This window comes from Macaca mulatta, chromosome X (assembly GCF_049350105.2).
Source record: "Macaca mulatta isolate MMU2019108-1 chromosome X, T2T-MMU8v2.0, whole genome shotgun sequence".
NCBI lineage: Eukaryota > Metazoa > Chordata > Mammalia > Primates > Cercopithecidae > Macaca > Macaca mulatta.
The window spans coordinates 146,116,189-146,132,893 of NC_133426.1; the positions used below are offsets into that span (position 1 = coordinate 146,116,189).

Below are 16,705 nucleotides of genomic sequence, written 5' to 3' on the forward strand. Positions count from 1 at the left end.
CAGTAGTCATCCAGGAGCAGGTTGTTCAGTTTCCATGTAGTTGTGCAGTTTTGGGTGAGTTTTTAAATTCTGAGTTCTAATTTGATGGCACTGTGGTCTGAGAGACAGTTTGTTGTGATTTCTGTTCTTTTACATTTGCTGAAGAGTGCTTTGCTTCCAACTCTGTAGTCAATTTCGGAATAAATGTGATGTGGTGCTGAAAAGACCAGTGTGTTGGTTTGGGGTGGAGAGTTCTGTAGATGTCTATTAGGTCTGCTTGGTGCAGAACTAGGTTCAAGTCCTGGATATCCTTGTTAACCTTCTGTCTCGTTGATCTGTCCAATATTGACAGTGGGGTGTTAAAGTCTCCCATTATTATTGTGTGAGAGTCTAAGTCTCTTTGTAGGTCTCTAAGGACTTGCTTCATGAATCTGGGTGCTCCTCTGTTGGGTGCATATATATTTAGGACATTTAGCTCTTCTTGTTGAATTGATTCCTTTACCATTATGTAATGGCCTTCTTTGTCTCTTTTGATCTTTTTTGGTTTAAAGTCTGTTTTATCAGAGACTAGGATTGCAATCCGTGCTTTTTTTTTTTTTTTTTTTTTTTTTTTTTGCTTTCCATTTGCTTGGTAGATCTTCCTCCATCCCTTTATTTTGAACCTATGTGTGTCTCTGCATGTGAGATGAGTCTCCTGAATACAGCACACTGATGGGTCTAGACTCTTTATCCAATTTGCCAGTCGGTGTCTTTTAATTGGGACATTTAACCCATTTACATTTAAGGTTAATATTGTTATGTTTTAATTTGATCCTTTCATTTTGACGTTAGCTGGTTGTTTTTCCTGTTAGTTGATGCAGTTTCTTCCTAGCGTTGATGGCCTTTACATTTTGGCATGTTTTTGCAGTGGTTGGTACTGGTTATTCCTTTCCATGTTCAGTGCTTCCTTCAAGAGCTCTTGTAAGGCAAGCCTGGTGGTGACAAAATCTCTCAGCATTTGCTTGTCTGTAAAGGATTTTATTTCTCCTTCACTTAAGAAGTTTAATTTGGCTGGATATGAAATTCTGGGTTGAAAATTCTTTTCTTTAAGAGTATTGAATATTGGCCCCCACTTTCCTCTGGCTTGTGGAGTTTCTGTCGAGAGATCTGCTACTAGTCTCATGGGCTTCCCTTTGTGGGTTACCCGACCATTCTCTCTGGCTGCCCTTAACATTTTTTCCTTCATGTCAGCCTTGGTGAATCTGACGATTATGTGTCTTGTACTTGCTCTTCTCGAGCATTATCTTTGTGTTGTTCTCTGTATTTCCTGAATTTGAATGTTGGCCTGCCTTGCTAGGTTGGGGAAGTTCTCCTGGATAATATCCTGAAGAGTGTTTTCCAACTTGGTTCTTTCTCCCCGTCACTTTCAGGTACACCAATCAAACGTAGATTTGGTCTTTTCACATAGTCCCATATTTCTTGGAGGCTTTGTTTGTTTCTTTTTACTCTTTTTTGTCTAAACTTCTCTTCTCACTTTGTTTCATTAATTTCATCTTCAATCACTGATACCCTTTCTTCCACTTGATCGAATCGGCTATTGAAGCTTGTTCATGTGTCACATAGTTCTTGTGCCATGGTTTTCAGCTCATCAGGTCACTGTTTATTCTAGTTAGCCACTTGTCTAATCTTTTTTCAAGGTTTTTAACTTCCTTGTTATAGGTTTGAACTTCCTCCTTTAGCTCAGAGAAGTTTGTTATTACCAACCTTCTGAAGCCTACTTCTCTCAGCTCATCCAAGTCATTCTCCATCCAGCTTTGTTCCATTGCTGGCAAGGAGCTGCAATCCTTTGGAGGAGAAGAAGCTCTCTGGTTTTTAGAATTTTCAGCTTTTCTGCTCTGGTTTATCCCCATCTTTGTGGTTTTATCTAACTTTGGTCTTTAATGTTGGTGGCCTATAGATGGGGTTTTGGTATCGATGTCCTTTTTGTTGATATTGATGCTATTCCTTTCTGTTTGTTAGTTTTCCTTCTACGAGTCAGGTCCCTCAGTTGCAGGTCTGTTGGAGTTTGCTGGAGGTCCACTCCAGACCCTGTTTGCCTGGGTATCACCAGCTGAGGCTGCAGAACAGCAAACATTGCAGAACAGCAAATATTGCTGCCTGATCCTTCCTCTGGAAGCTTCATCCCAGAGGGGCACCTGCCTGTATGAGGTGTCAATAGGCCCCTACTGGGAGGTGTCTCCCAGTTAGGCTACACAGAGGTCAGGGACCCACTTGAGGAGGCAGTCTGTCCGTTCTCTGAGCTCAAACACCATGCTGGGAGAACCACTGCTCTCTTCAGAGCTGTCAGACAGAGACGTTTAAGTCTGCAGAAGTTTCTGCTGCCTTTTGTTCAGCTATGCCCTGCCCTCAGAGGTGGAGACTACAGAGGCAGCTGGCCTTGCTGAGTGCAGTGGGCTCCGCCCAGTTCAAGCTTTCCTGCTGCTTTGTTTACCTACTCAAGCCTCAGCAATGGTGGACACCCCTCCCCCTGCCAGGCTGCTGCCTCGCAGATCAATCTCAGACTGCTGTGTTAGCAGTAAGCAAGGCTCCGTGGGCGTGGGATCCACTGAGCTAGGTGCAGGATATAATCTCCTGCTGTACTGTTTGCTAAGACCATTGGAAAAGCACAGTATTTGGGCGGAGTGTCCCTCCAGGTGCCATCTGTCATGGCTTCCCTTGGCTAGGAAAGGGAAATCCCCCAACTTCTTGAGCTTCCTGGATGAGGCGACACCTCACCCTCCATGGGCTGCACGCACTGTCTCACCAGTCCCAATGAGATGAATCAGGTACCTTGGCTGGAAATGCAGAAATCACCTGTATTCTGTGTCGATCATACTGGAAGCTGCAGACTGGAGCTGTTCCCATTTGGCCATCTTGGAACGGAAAAAAATTATGTTTTTGAACAAATAAGCATTTCCTATAGAGGTCATATAGCACACTCTTTATGAGTTCTAACTCCAGAAACAAATTGACTGGATTCAAATCCCAGCTGTACCACTTGGTAGTTATGTGACCTTGGGCAAGCTACTTAAACTCTGTGTCTGTTTATTTTATTGGAAAAAATGGCAGCACCTATTTCACAGGGTTATTGTAATGAATAAGTTGTTCATATATGCAAAGCACTTACCTAAGTGTATGATAAGTGCTCAATAAATGTCAGTCATTGTTATAAAGAAAAAATGACATTACAATTTCAAAGGTTTCATGTCAAAGTTAGCATTCATGCAGTCACAGACAATGTTTGTTACACAGGGTAGCTAGCCAGACATGAGCAGGGCAGGAGAGGGACACCTTCCCCACCAGGAATGTCAGGCAACCATCAGGTGATGGTCAGGCAATTATGAAACTGTCTCTCTAAAATAATAATTGGTCACAGCCAGTGCCAAGGAAAGGCCATCTCCTAATAAACAGAAACATCTAAAACTGGTGATCAGCAGCTCCTGCTAAGATCTCAGGAGTTGAGTAAGTGGGCTCATACATGCACATTAAGAGGAAAAGTAGTGGAGTTTAACTGGTATTATGACCTTCTAGGACATTTGACTGGTAAGGGAAGAATGCCTCCAGTAAGGATGCATACAATTTCAGTAAACACACGGCGCATGCTCCCCTCCCAACTGCTAGCAGGCCACTGCACATGTGAACAGCCCACTTCAAGGGAAGAATCCAGGGAGAAGAAACACAAGATCCCAGAAGCATCCCAACATATAAAACCCCAAGACCAAAGGTCAAACCACACACTTGATCTCTCAAGCTGCCCACCTGGCCCTCTTCCAAGTGTACTTTCCTTCCTTTCGTTCCTGCTCTAAAGCTAAAAAATACGCTTTCACTCCTGCTCTAAAACTCGCCTCGGTCTCTCCTTCTGCCTTATGCCCCTCAGTCGAATTCTTTCTTCTGAGGAGGCAAGAACTGAGGTTGCTGCAGACCATACGAATACGCCACAGGTAACATGCTGAGTTTATTAGCATTAGAGTTCTGCAAAGATTTTAATTCTGCATCACCTTCCCCAAACAATCACAAAGGACCCCAGAGCCAGAACACCACTCCCATCTGTTCCCCCTTTAGGCCATCTGTGGATACGGTAATGGGTCATGTTTCCTGATCCATATCTCACATCTTGTGTACAAGAAAAACTCTTACATTAGATATCGTATTTAAATCTAAACATTGAACTTCTGTTTGAAAAACATGGAGGGGCTCCCCTTATTGGTCATATGGGTAACTACAAATCCTGAAAAACCTTCTGGTACAAAATACAAAAACATGGTGGGAAAAATAAAATTAAATCCTTTTTGGCCAGGCACGATGGCTCACACCTGTAATCCCAGCACTTTGGGAGGCCAAGGCATGCAGATCACTTGAGGTCAGGAGGGCAGCTGGGCCAACACAGTGAAACCCCATGTCTACTAAAAATATAAAAATCAGCCAAGTGTGGTGGCAGGCGCCTGTAGTCCCAGCTGCTGCGTAGGCTGAGGTGGAAGAATCGCTCGCGCCAGGGAGGTCGAGACTGCAGTGAGCTGTGATTGCGCCACTGCACTCCAGCCTGGGTGACAGAGCAAGACCTTGTCTCAAAAAAAAAAAAAAAAAAAAATCTTTTTTAATGCATGGCTGAGCTGGCAGGAAAGACAAGCAAATCCTCAGAGGCCAAAATCATTACTTAGGCAAATATCTTGTGGGAGAAGCCAACAAATAATAGCAGTTGCCCCTGGGATATCTAACAATTTCCACCTTTGCGCTAATGGTCATGCATTGATGAGGATTCAAATTTTACAGTGTTGGGAATCAGATCAGAGAAAATATAGTATGATATCTGTGTAACCTATGGATAGGATAGAATTTTTAAAGCAAGATGGAAGAAGGACAAAGCATAAAATAAAAAACTGATTAATTATGCTACATTAAAATTTTTCATTTCTTTCCTCAAAATACCTGATAAAGAAAGTGATGAGACAGCACAAAACCTGATTGAAGATAATTTTAACACATGTAACAACGAAGAATTAGTAATTAATATCAAGGATATATAAAAGATTATAAGTCAATAATAAGAAAAAGAGAAACAATCCCATAAATACATGAAAAAAAAAAAACATAAGCAGGCATTTTACAGAAGAGAAAAATAGAATGGCCAATGAATGCTTGAAAAGGTACTCCACTGCATTTGTAAGGTGTGAAATGGAAATTTCAAGGAGAGTAGGATAACCTCTTATACTCATCACTTCAGCAACATTTTTTTTAAATCTAACATTAGCAAGCACTTATATGTGCAACAACATCATTACAGATGTGTTTTGGTTTTGGATTTAGCTCTTATCACAGGTTTACTTTTCATTTTTCACAAAACATCCATTTTGAAGGACCACCTTAAAATTATTTTAGTCATAATTGAAAGAAAACATACCAAGTAGGGTTTTACCCCTCTTGAGTTGAAGGGTAAATATGAATGACTTGACACAAACAATCTAAAATGGAGAAACAAAATCAGTTAGATGTGGCGACAAAGATCAAAGGAACTGTGAGCTCGCATTAAAGACATGTATAATGTTAACCCGAGCTTTTAGTGTTTGCCCAAGTGCCTACTATGCATTCAATGTTATTTTACCACGTGCTTACACAGCACATAATAATGAATAGTGTCCGCATCTGGAAAAAAACATGCACAGATCTGGCTGTTCTCAGATGCTCAGACTTTTAAGTGTGTTTTAAAGGAAGGAACCACAGGATTATTTTACCCTCAATAGCACAAAGTGGAATTCTAAGGAAGATGTGAAATGTAAGGAAGGAATGAGAGGATGGAAGGAAAGAATAGGAATACAAAACAGGAATCCACAATTCCACACAACTTTAACTTTTTTTTCCATGTGTTTTTCGGCCACTCTAATCATTCATGTATTTGTTCTTTCAACAAACCTTTGTTAGGCTCCTATCTTATAGCAAGCCCTGTGCAGCACTGGGGATAGATACAGAAACCAGTTAGACACTGGCCTGGATCTCCTGGGGCTTTTCATCTAGAAGCAGGAAGCAGTGAAAGCCGAGAGTGATAAGTGTTACAATAGTATTGAGCCCAGGATGCCAAGAACACACAGTGAAAGGACATCCAGCACTAAACTGATAAAACAGATCATGTATTAAAAAAAATGGAAAAAAAATGGTTTTATACTTAACCTACACCAAGTACCTCCTGGGACGCTTTCAGCACATAATATTGAGTCAGGACCTGAAAGTCCTTCCACCTCAGGACTTTCAGGTCCTGGCTCAATATTATATTAAGGTTACAATATAACCTTAAGTATATTAATAATTAAGACCTGTTTCCAAGGACGAGAGCAGTACGATAGTGAGCTCCCTCATCTTTTCATACATGCCTTTTCACAGACCAGTCAAGTTTGTATGTGCTGCAAATAATGGGAAGCTACTCATTTCTGTAATTTTTCTAAGTATCAATATTTACATGCATATGTGTATTCATATAATGCACAGACATGAAAATATTAAGAGTTTAAGATGGAGGGTTTTAAAACTTTAATCTCCATCTTTATTTATATATTTTTTATTATTTTATTATTTATTTTTAGAGACAGGGTCTCACTCTGTCACCCAAGCTGGAGTGCAGTGGTGCAACCATAGCTTCATGCAACCTCAAACTCCTGGGCTCAAGCGATCCTCCCGCCTAAGCCTCCTGAGTAGCTAGGACTACAGGTAAGTGCCACCATGTCTGGCTAATTGTGTGGGTTTTTTTTTTTTTTAATTTTTTGTAGAGTGTCATGAAAATAACTGCCTTTGAGAATTAGATTCCTTGGATAATATGCAAAGCACAGTTAAAAAGAAATCTCTTCATCCCACATTTTGAATATTCCAGAGTATTCCTTAACAATAGAAACGTAGGGAAAAGGCATCTGAAAGGGCATTACTTTATTCACCCAAATCATCACCATTCAGTTCCTGCAGTGTAAATGAGTAGGGGCATGTTTGAACATGAGCTTAAAGAAACACTAGTCCCTGACCACTATAGCCACAGCCACTACTAAATATTTCTAAACATACTATCTTAACAATAGGTAAATATTTACATTAACCCCTATTTAACTTTTATTATGACATCAGATCTTTTGAGAGCAGCTATTTAAAGCACAAGCTATAAAAAGAGACAAGATGACCCACTCATATCAGAACTCACAATATCCGTGTAGACATGACTAAATGCCAGATCTCCTACTCTGTGGCTATTCACCTCTTCTTGGGTTCATAAAATCTAATTTTGAAATGTACCGCATCTGCAATGGTAAATCCAATTACAATGACTTACTTTAGTTTGTAATGCATGCAGAAGAACACACAATATCTGTTCATGGTCCTTTGAATATGTTAATGAAGAAAGCAAACCTGACTCTCTTTTGTAAACTGACAAGTGCAAAATTACAAATAAAAACAGGGCCACTGCTTTTTGCTCTATAACTAATCCCATGATCTAGCCTGCAATTGCAAACTCAAAGATGTCCCCAAATATGCATATTCCTTCTAATTGCCATCAAAGAGTCTCAGAATACATATACCTAATCACACAATTTCAGTTAAAATAGAGAAAATATTTAAAATAACTCTCAACGGTTATTCTTCTCATCACAGTGTATATGCAACAGTTAATGCTTCCACTTAACGATGGTACAAGAGTACAAATGAAGACTTGATGACCAGAGAACTCTTAGTATCCTTGAATGTAAAGAACACTGCTGGCTGATAGCAGCAGCTGATGCTGACCTAGCCAAGGTATTTATGAAAGGGCAGCTCAACCTCTACCATATCCTTCAGCCACAAAGTTACGCAAAATTCATATTCCAGTAGCATCTACAGGGTCTACTATAAGCCCATTAAGACAAAACTGGGCAAATGCTTCATGCTGAAAAGACGCAGTAGCCTCTTTGTGCTCTATGAAAGGGACATTTTTAAATATCCTCGCATCATGATTTTATATTATATAATTTACTTTTCCTCTTGTATTATTTTATGTGTATCAAAATTTTCATAATGAAATAATTTTAAATACACACATTCCAATACAAGTCTTAGATCAACATATGGAGCATGATCCCAGTTTGGTAAAATATCTAGATATATGTGGATTTTTTATTGTTGCTCTCATCATTAGAAATCAGTTCCCTGAAGGCAGAGATTTATGTACTTGTTCACCATAATATCCCAACAGTTTCTAGCACACTGGAGGTGATCAATAAAAGTTTGAATTGGCCAGGCGTGGTGGCTCACGCCTGTAATCCCAGCACTTTGGGAGGCCGAGGCGGGCAGATCACGAGGTCAGGAGATCAAGACCATCCTGGCTAACACGGTGAAACCCCGTCTCTGCTAAAAATACAAAAAATTAGCTGGGCGCAGTGGCGGGTGCATGTAGTCCCAGCTACTCCGGAGGCTGAGGCAGGAGAATGGCATGAACCCGGGAGGCGGAGCTTGCAGTGAGCCGAGATCGGGCCACTGCACTCCAGCCTGGGCGATGAGCAAGACTCCATCTCAATAAATAAATAAATAAATAAATAAATAAATGTTTGAATTGAATTGATATATCTATATTCATAGAAAACCTCCTATGTCCTCACACACAAACTATTAGCAGTGTTTACCTCCAGGGAGCAGGACTGGGCTAGGCACAAGGATGACTTTCATTTATTAGTTCATGGGCATTTGTTTTGTTTAGATATTTTACAAAGATCACATATAAATAATTTAATTATAAGACTAGAAGATGAGGAAATAAAAGACACTTCCCTATCAAAAACAGAAAACAAAAACAGGAAAAAGAAGACTCAAAGGCACTGGGAAATGACAGGAGTAAGAAGGGAGAAATAAGGGGAAGAACCGAGAAAAGAAAGGGATGAAAGAGAGAGGGCAGGAAAAATGCATGAGAGAAAATGAGAAACAGCTGGCGGGAAGTGACAGTGAGAAGACCTCCACCCACGGGCTTCGTGTCCCAGGTCGCTGCCCCTTGACTGTATCTCTTGTAGGTGTTTAATTAAGAGCGTGTCTGTGGAAAGCTTTTCCTTCAGCCTTCCCTCAGATTAAAAACAGCTCAGTAGAGATGGCAGGTGTTCCCTGTACAGCAGCAGGAGCTGACATTGTCTTGGGGAAATGCCTAATACTCGCAGCTGAATGAATGTATTATTCAGAAATCCAAAACCTGTAGGTGAATTTTGAGAGGAATTGAATCAGTCTGTAAAGACGAACCACAGACATGGTGATTTACAATATGTAAAAATAGAAATAAGTAAATATTTTTCCTGCTTAAAGCATCAGCAAATCCACAGTAGATCTGGTCCAAGTCCAGTTATCGAGCCACTGCAATCTATTTTCCTAAAAAATATCTCCTGCCACAGGGAGGATAACTACACACTTGATTGACAAATCGTCTTGTCCAGCATGAAAAAGCCTCTGCCGATTCCTGGTGAGTGTGGTATCCAAACACATGCCTCTCATTTCTTCTGTTTTCCCACCCCAGTCCTACACAGACTTGCCTGCCAAATGCTGAATCACAAACACAAAGGCAATTGAGTTAGTGATGATGTTGTCGTTTTCATTTGTATTACTGTTTTCCCTTCAGAGAGATCAGGTTGATACCTTCTCCCCTCTTAAGACTTCAGCACAGTGTCTAGAACAATTCTCATACTAGAAATGAATATGTTGCAAACTTTCTCTTTTTTTTTTTTTTTTTTTTTGAGATGGGGTCTCACTCTGTCACCCACGCTGGAGTGCAGTGGCGCGATCACAGCTCACTGCAGTCTTGACATCCTGGGCTCAAGTGATCCTCCCACCTCAGCTTCCTGAGTACCTGGGACTACAGGAGTGTGCCACCATGCTCAGCTAATTTTTTAAAATATATTTTGTAGATATGAGGTCTCACTATGTTGCCCAGGCTGGTCTCAAAATCTTGGGCTCAAGCAATCCTCCCAGCTAGGCCTCCAAAAGTGCTGGGATTACAGGCGAGAGCCACCGCGCCCAGCCACAAACTTTGTAAATTCATGACAAACTAAAGATGAATAACTATCCAATGTGAGCATTGAAGGGAAGAATGCCAATATCTGTTCTAGTAAATAATTTCAAATATTTTAAATGTGAACGGTCCATAGTTTGGGAAACCTCAATTTGTGCCACTATAAAAATGAGGTTAAGGTACTTCCTAAATTGATCTACAGATTCAGTGCCATCCCTAGCAACATCCCAGATGGCTTTTTGCACAGAAATTTTCAAGCTAGTCTTAAAATTCATATGGATACGCAAGGGGCCTGGAATAGCCAAAGCAATCTTGAAACAGAAAAACAAATTTGGCAAGTTTATATTTCCTGATTTCAAAATTAGTACAAAGCTACAGTAATAAAGATAGGTATTATGATAGACTTACAGATACATCAGTGGGAAATAACTGAAAGTCCAGAAATAGATCTTTATACTGAAGGTCAATTTATTTTCAGCCAGGGCACCAAGACATTTCGATGGGGAAAGGATATTCTTTTTAATAAATGATGTTGGGAAACCTGGATGTGCACACGCAAAAGAATGAAACTGAATCTTTGCTGCACACTATACACAAAAATCAACTCAAAATGGATCAAAGATCTAAGTATTAGAAGTAAAACTATAAAACTCTTAGACAAACACATAGTTGTAATTTATTATGACCTTGGATTAGGCAATGTTTTCTTATATTTGACATCCAAAGTATAAGCAATAAAAGAAAAAAATAGATACATTCGACCTTCTCAAAGTTAAAAATATTTGCGCTTCCAGGAAACCCTGAAGTAAGTAAAAAGACAACTCACAGAATGGGAGAAAATATTTGCAAATTAAACATCTGATAAAGATCTCCAATCCAGAGTATATATAGAACTCTTACAATTCAACAGTAAAGGAGGAAAAGCCCAATCTTAAATCAGGCAAAGAATCCGTGTCGACATTTATCCAAAGAAGATATAGAAACGGCCAATAAGCACATGAAAAGGTGCTCAACATCACTAGTCATTCAGGAAATGCAAATCAAAACTACAATAAGAAACTATTTCACACCCACTAGGATGGCTGAGAAATAAAGAGAGATTAACAAGTACTAGCAAGAATGTAGAGAAGTTATAATCCTCATATGTTGATGGTGGGAGTGTAAAAGGGTGCAGCTGCTTTGAAAAACAGTCTGGCATTTCCTCAATGATGAAACATACAGTTACTCTAGGACCTAGCAATTTCCACACCTAGATACATACCACAGGGAAATGAAAGCATATGTCCACATAAAAAGGTATATAAGAATGTTCATAACAACATTATTCACAATAATCAAAAGATGGAAACCACACAAATGCCTATCATTTTTACTGGATAATTAAAATGTGGCATATCTACTTACTGCAATAAGATTTAGCCATTTTAAGAATGATATAATGACACATGCTGCAACATGAATGGACATTGAAAACATTATGCTCAGCGAAAGATGCCAGTCACAAGAGACCACATATTGTATGATTCTATGTATATGAAATGTCCAGAATAGGCACATCTATAGAAATAGAAAGTAGACTAGTGACTGCCAGGGGCTGAGGAGAAAGCTGGTTGGGAGAAAATGGAGAGTGACTGCTAATGAGTATGGAGTTTCTTTTTGGGGTGATGGGAATATTTTAAACCTAGATCGTGATAAAGGTTGCACAACTCTGTGATTATACTAAAAACCATTGAATTGCATACTTTAAGTGGGTTAATTGTATGTGAATTATAACTCTACAAAAGCTATTTTTAAAAATATGCTCTCATATATGACGAACACATAGCCAAGATCATACTGAATGAGGAAAAGTTGACAACATTACCCTTAAGAACTAGAACAAGACAAGGATGTCCACTCTTACTACTCCTATTCAACATAGTACTAGAAACCTAGCCAAAACAATAAAACAAGACAAAGAAATAGAAGGCATTTAAATTGGAAAAGAGGAAGTCAAATTATCTCTGTTTGCTGATGACATGATCATACACCTAGAAAACCCCAAAGACTCCTCCAAAATGGACTCCTCCCTAACTAATTTTATGAGGCTAGCACCATCCTTACACCAAAACCTGACAGAGACACAATTTTAAAACTTCAGGCCTTATATTCTTGATAAACATAGACGCAAAAATACTCAACAAAATGCTAGCAAACAGAATCCAGCAGTGTATGAAAAAGCTAATCCACCATGACGAAGTAGGCTTTATCCCTGGGATGCAAGGTTGGTTCAAGATATGCAAATCAATAAATGTGATCATCACATAAGTGGAACTAAAAACAAAAACCACATGATTATCTCAATGGATGCAGAAAAGGCTTTTGATAAAATTCAACACCGCTTCATGTTAAAAAAACAAACAACAAAAAACTCTCGATAAGCTAGGAATTGACGGAACGTACCTCAAAATAGTAAGAGCCATCTATGACAAACCCACAGGCAACATCATAGTAAATGGACAAAAGTTGGAAGTACTCCTCTTGAAAACTGGCACAAGACAAAGATGTCCTTTCACCACTCTTATTCAAGATAGTATTGGAAGTCCTGGCCAGAGCACTCAGGCAAGAGAAAAAAAATAAAGGACATCCAAATAGGAAGAGAGGAAGTCAAATGATCCCTGTTTGCAGACGACATGATTCTATATTAAAAATACAAAAATTAGCTGGGTGTGGTGGTGCACACCTATAATCCCAGCTACTTGGGAGGCTGAGGTGAGAGAATCATTTGAGCCTGGGAGGCAGAGGTTGCAGTGAGCTGAGATTGCACCACTGCACTCCAGCTTGGGTGATAGAGTGAGACTCTGTCTCAAAAAAAAAAAAAAAAAAGGTTAACAAGTCTCAACCAACCAAACTTCTGATACTCATAATTTTTCCCCATAAACCCACTCCTCCTGCAGGCATCTCCATCTCCACTGATGAAAATTTCTGCCATCCACTTGCTAAGGCCAAAAATGTTAGCATCATCCTTAACTCCTCTTTCTCTCATACTCCATATCCAAACCATCAGCAAATCCTTCTGACTCTATCTTCAAAATGTATGCAGAATCTATTTGATCACTGCTTACCACCTCCACAATTACCTCTCTGGTTCAAGTTGCCATCATTAATCCTAATAGCCTGTTAATTGGTTTCACTGCTTCCATCTTTGTCCGACCTTAATCCTATTCTCTACACAGCATCCAGAGGGATCCTGTTAACACGGAAGTGACCCCTTTGCTCAAAACCTTCCAACGGCTCATTATCTGACTCAGGGTAAAAGCCTAAATTCTTACCAAGCCCTATGTGATCCAGACTTTATTACATCTATGGCTTCATCTCATGTGGGCACACATGCATGTGTACACACGCACACACACACACACACACACATATGCAAACACTCACTCTGCTTCAGCCATACCAGTCTCTTTCTTGTTCCTTGAACTTGTCAGCACGCTCTTGTCTCAAGGCCTTTCCACTGACTGTCCCCTCTTCTTGAAACACTCTCCCCCAGCTATCACTGGTAGTTCACTTCCTACCTCCTTCAGGATTTAGCTCAATGGCATCTTCCCAGTGCTGAAAGTAACAAGAAGTCACTCCGATTCTTAGATCCGCCATAAACATACAATGAGGGGAAGTTTGGGTGAAAAAATAAATGGAACTGCTGTGAAACTGGCCTCTGGCCAGGAGCTAACTGTCTCTGGAACAAGACCTTGAAGCAATAGAAAGAGGCACTGGTCTTGTCAGCCATCAGATAGAAGGCATCTCTCCTCACGGGACTGGCCTCTGCTTCTGCCCTAGAGCAGGTAAGGTGCAAGTTGTTTACTGAGCCTTCAGAGGGTACTCGCTTAAGAAGATGCTGAGCAGAGACAAGGACACTTGCTTTCAAACCTGGAGGCAAATTTTAAGAACGAAGCGCCTTCTGGTGCCAAGCACAGGCATGTCGGAGAAATGCGGTGGATAAAATGCATGTGGATTTGCTGATCGATTCTGAACACACTTGTTTGTTTTACAAGGAAGTAAAATATTACCATTTCACATGTTTATAATACCTCAATGAGCAGGAGAACATAGATTTTACTGATAACTTATTTAACTGCATCGACCCTCCAAAACACGCAAAAGAACCAGAAAGAAAAGAAAAAGATGTTTTGCAATTGGAAAAGGTATCACAGAGTCCATGTACTAAAGCTCATATACATTAGTTGAAGTAGACTCCCCACAGGCCTACCCATGGTCTATTACACTTTTCACACAGTTTGAACAAGCGTGATTATCTTGTTCCCTAGTTCATAATACTCAGAAAGGGCAATGGAGGAGGGGGCATGGAGAATTAGGCAATAACAACTGGCTAGTAGAAACAGTTAAATCATAGCAGCAAAAAATATCAGCTAACAGAGAGGAAATCTACGGAAAAGTTAGGAGGGAAGAGTCAGGCATTGAAAATTAAAAAGCAGAACAATCTGTGCCCATTTAGTATAGGGACAAATAGCCCTCCACAGTTTAGGAGCCCCCAGGCAGCACTGAATACAGCATATTGAAAGAACTAATGCTATTATAAGGACAATTTTAACCCATCAAAAAAGGATGCAATTATTTCCAGGTTCAGGGGTCAGGAAAGTAAATAGCATTTTTTGAAAAGCTTCTCATCCAAAATGGATACATATTTTAAGGGGAAATTGTCAGGCACTAAAAGCATTGAACCTCAATTACCCAGAAAAATCAGTTACGTGGAACACTCACAGTATAGTGTGGCTTAATAGATGACCGATCATGGTTGAAATACATCTTCCTACCATACTGGAATGCACATTGAATACATTCTGTTGTGATTTACATATCTCCCTGAGCTATAAACTCTGATGAGTAAAATTTGCGGTGAACAGGTTTTCACAACTACTTATGCAAGTTAGCTGAGGTTACATTAGATCAGTATAGCTTACATTCTTTCCTCCTGTGATGAATACGAGACGTGTCTTTTTTTTCATTTTTTTTTCATCATCAGGTAAAGAAATGTGTGAGGGAAAACATAAAGAACAAGTTTGAAAGGTAATTTATAATAAACGTGTGCCTACTTCTGTACTAGACTTGCTGAGTTATCAATATAGCCCATGGAGAAGTAGATTTAAGGAAAGAACTTCAGTGCCAGGGGACGTTTAATGAACCACATCGATGAGAGTAAGAAATAACATTTACTCCTTCCCAGTTGCAGACCCGATGGTCAGCTTTACCTGAATGTTCCACAGAAACCACATACCCAAAACTGAAAATCAAACTACCTCTTCCTCTTCCATTCCCTGTGTTAATGGTGTCTCTTTCCAGTCACCCTAACCAGAAACCTGAAATTAACCTAGTCTCTTCCCTGTCCCTCAAACACCACAACTAGTCACCAAGTCAAATCAATTCTACCCTCTCAATTCCTCTCAGACCCCTCCCCTTCTCCCCATCCCCAGAAGTGACAGTCCAAGCCTCTATTCACTCAGAGCCAGCTTACTTCAGCTGTGTTCTCACTAGTCACTTTATCTCCAGTCTTCTTCCTCTCCACTGCAGAAGCCACACACTGAATCCTCCACACAACTTGAGTGATCTTTGTGAAAGCAAAAGCTTCTAACATTCATAGCTTCTGCCGACCACTGTGCATACTGTGCACTGTACAGCCCTAGTAAGGGCATCATTCCTGGTGTGGTCTGTGTCAGTGGAGGCACTAGGGGTTTTGCAGTGCATAACCTGTACAACCATATGCAGCAGCTTTCTCTATTGCCTTGCTTACAACACTCCAATGGCTTCCGATTGCTCTGGAAATAAAGTAGAACCATTCAACATGCCTTATGAGCCCCCTGCCTACCTCTCCAAATTTCTCTCTCTCCTTTACCCCCCATATTTTACACTCCAGTCATTTAAAAGGTATTTACAATTCCCCAGACCTACTCTGCTCTCCTCTCTCTGCTTGTCTTTGCACATCTTATTTCCTTGCCTGGAATACCATTAACGCCACCTATCCCTACCACATTCAATCGCCACCCGCTGTCCAGCTGGACATTTGTGTGCTTCTCTCAAGATTCAACTCATGCATCACTCTCTCCATCAAGTCTTCCCCTAACTCCCTAAGCGAAGCCAATCATTCCCTCTTCTGGCTGCCCCAAGGAAGATTCTGCACACACATATGTCATTAGCTTATTACACTGTAGCGTAATTTCCGGGCCTGAGCAATCCATAAATGGTCATTTTTGACGTGATTGTTCAGAAAGTTATTTACCACAGTGAAAAACTTTGTAAACATATTTTAATATACAAATAGCTTTGAAGTATATGAAATCCATTTACATTTAAAATTGTTGTATTACAGTGTGTACTCTAATCGCATGGCTACAAATCCCTTCTGGGGCAAATGCTGAAAAGGTACAAAAGTACTGCAGGCCCAGGTAAAAACACAGCACAGCAACTGGTGTCCTTTAGGTGTTATGGCAATTGTAATGCCACAGGAATGGGGGCCTGTCAACATGTAGGAGCCTTCAAAAGTGTGAACAGATGAAACATCACACAACTCTAGAAAAAAGAGAAATCACTAGCAGTAAAAATGTCAACTTACATTTCATAGCATAACTAATTTGACCTTTGTGATTAAGCATGCATTCCTCCAAAGGAGTTTTTTGTTGTTGTTTTGTTTTTGTTTTTTTTTTCAGCTCCCAGGACGATGCA

General features: G+C 40.1%; 1 protein-coding gene across 4 annotated transcripts in view; it reads right to left on the reverse strand.

Moving 5' to 3' along the window:
* Nucleotides 1-16,705, reverse strand: part of MCF2 (MCF.2 cell line derived transforming sequence) — a 114,719-nt gene that overhangs the window by 77,732 nt on the left and 20,282 nt on the right. The window contains exon 2 of one of the 4 annotated variants that reach the window (XM_077989648.1): nt 2,788-2,870. The exons of the other annotated variants lie outside the window; for them this stretch is intronic. The gene's annotated coding sequence lies outside the window, so the exon portion shown is untranslated. The remainder of the gene's footprint in view (nt 1-2,787; nt 2,871-16,705) is intronic. 4 annotated transcript variants of the gene reach the window in all.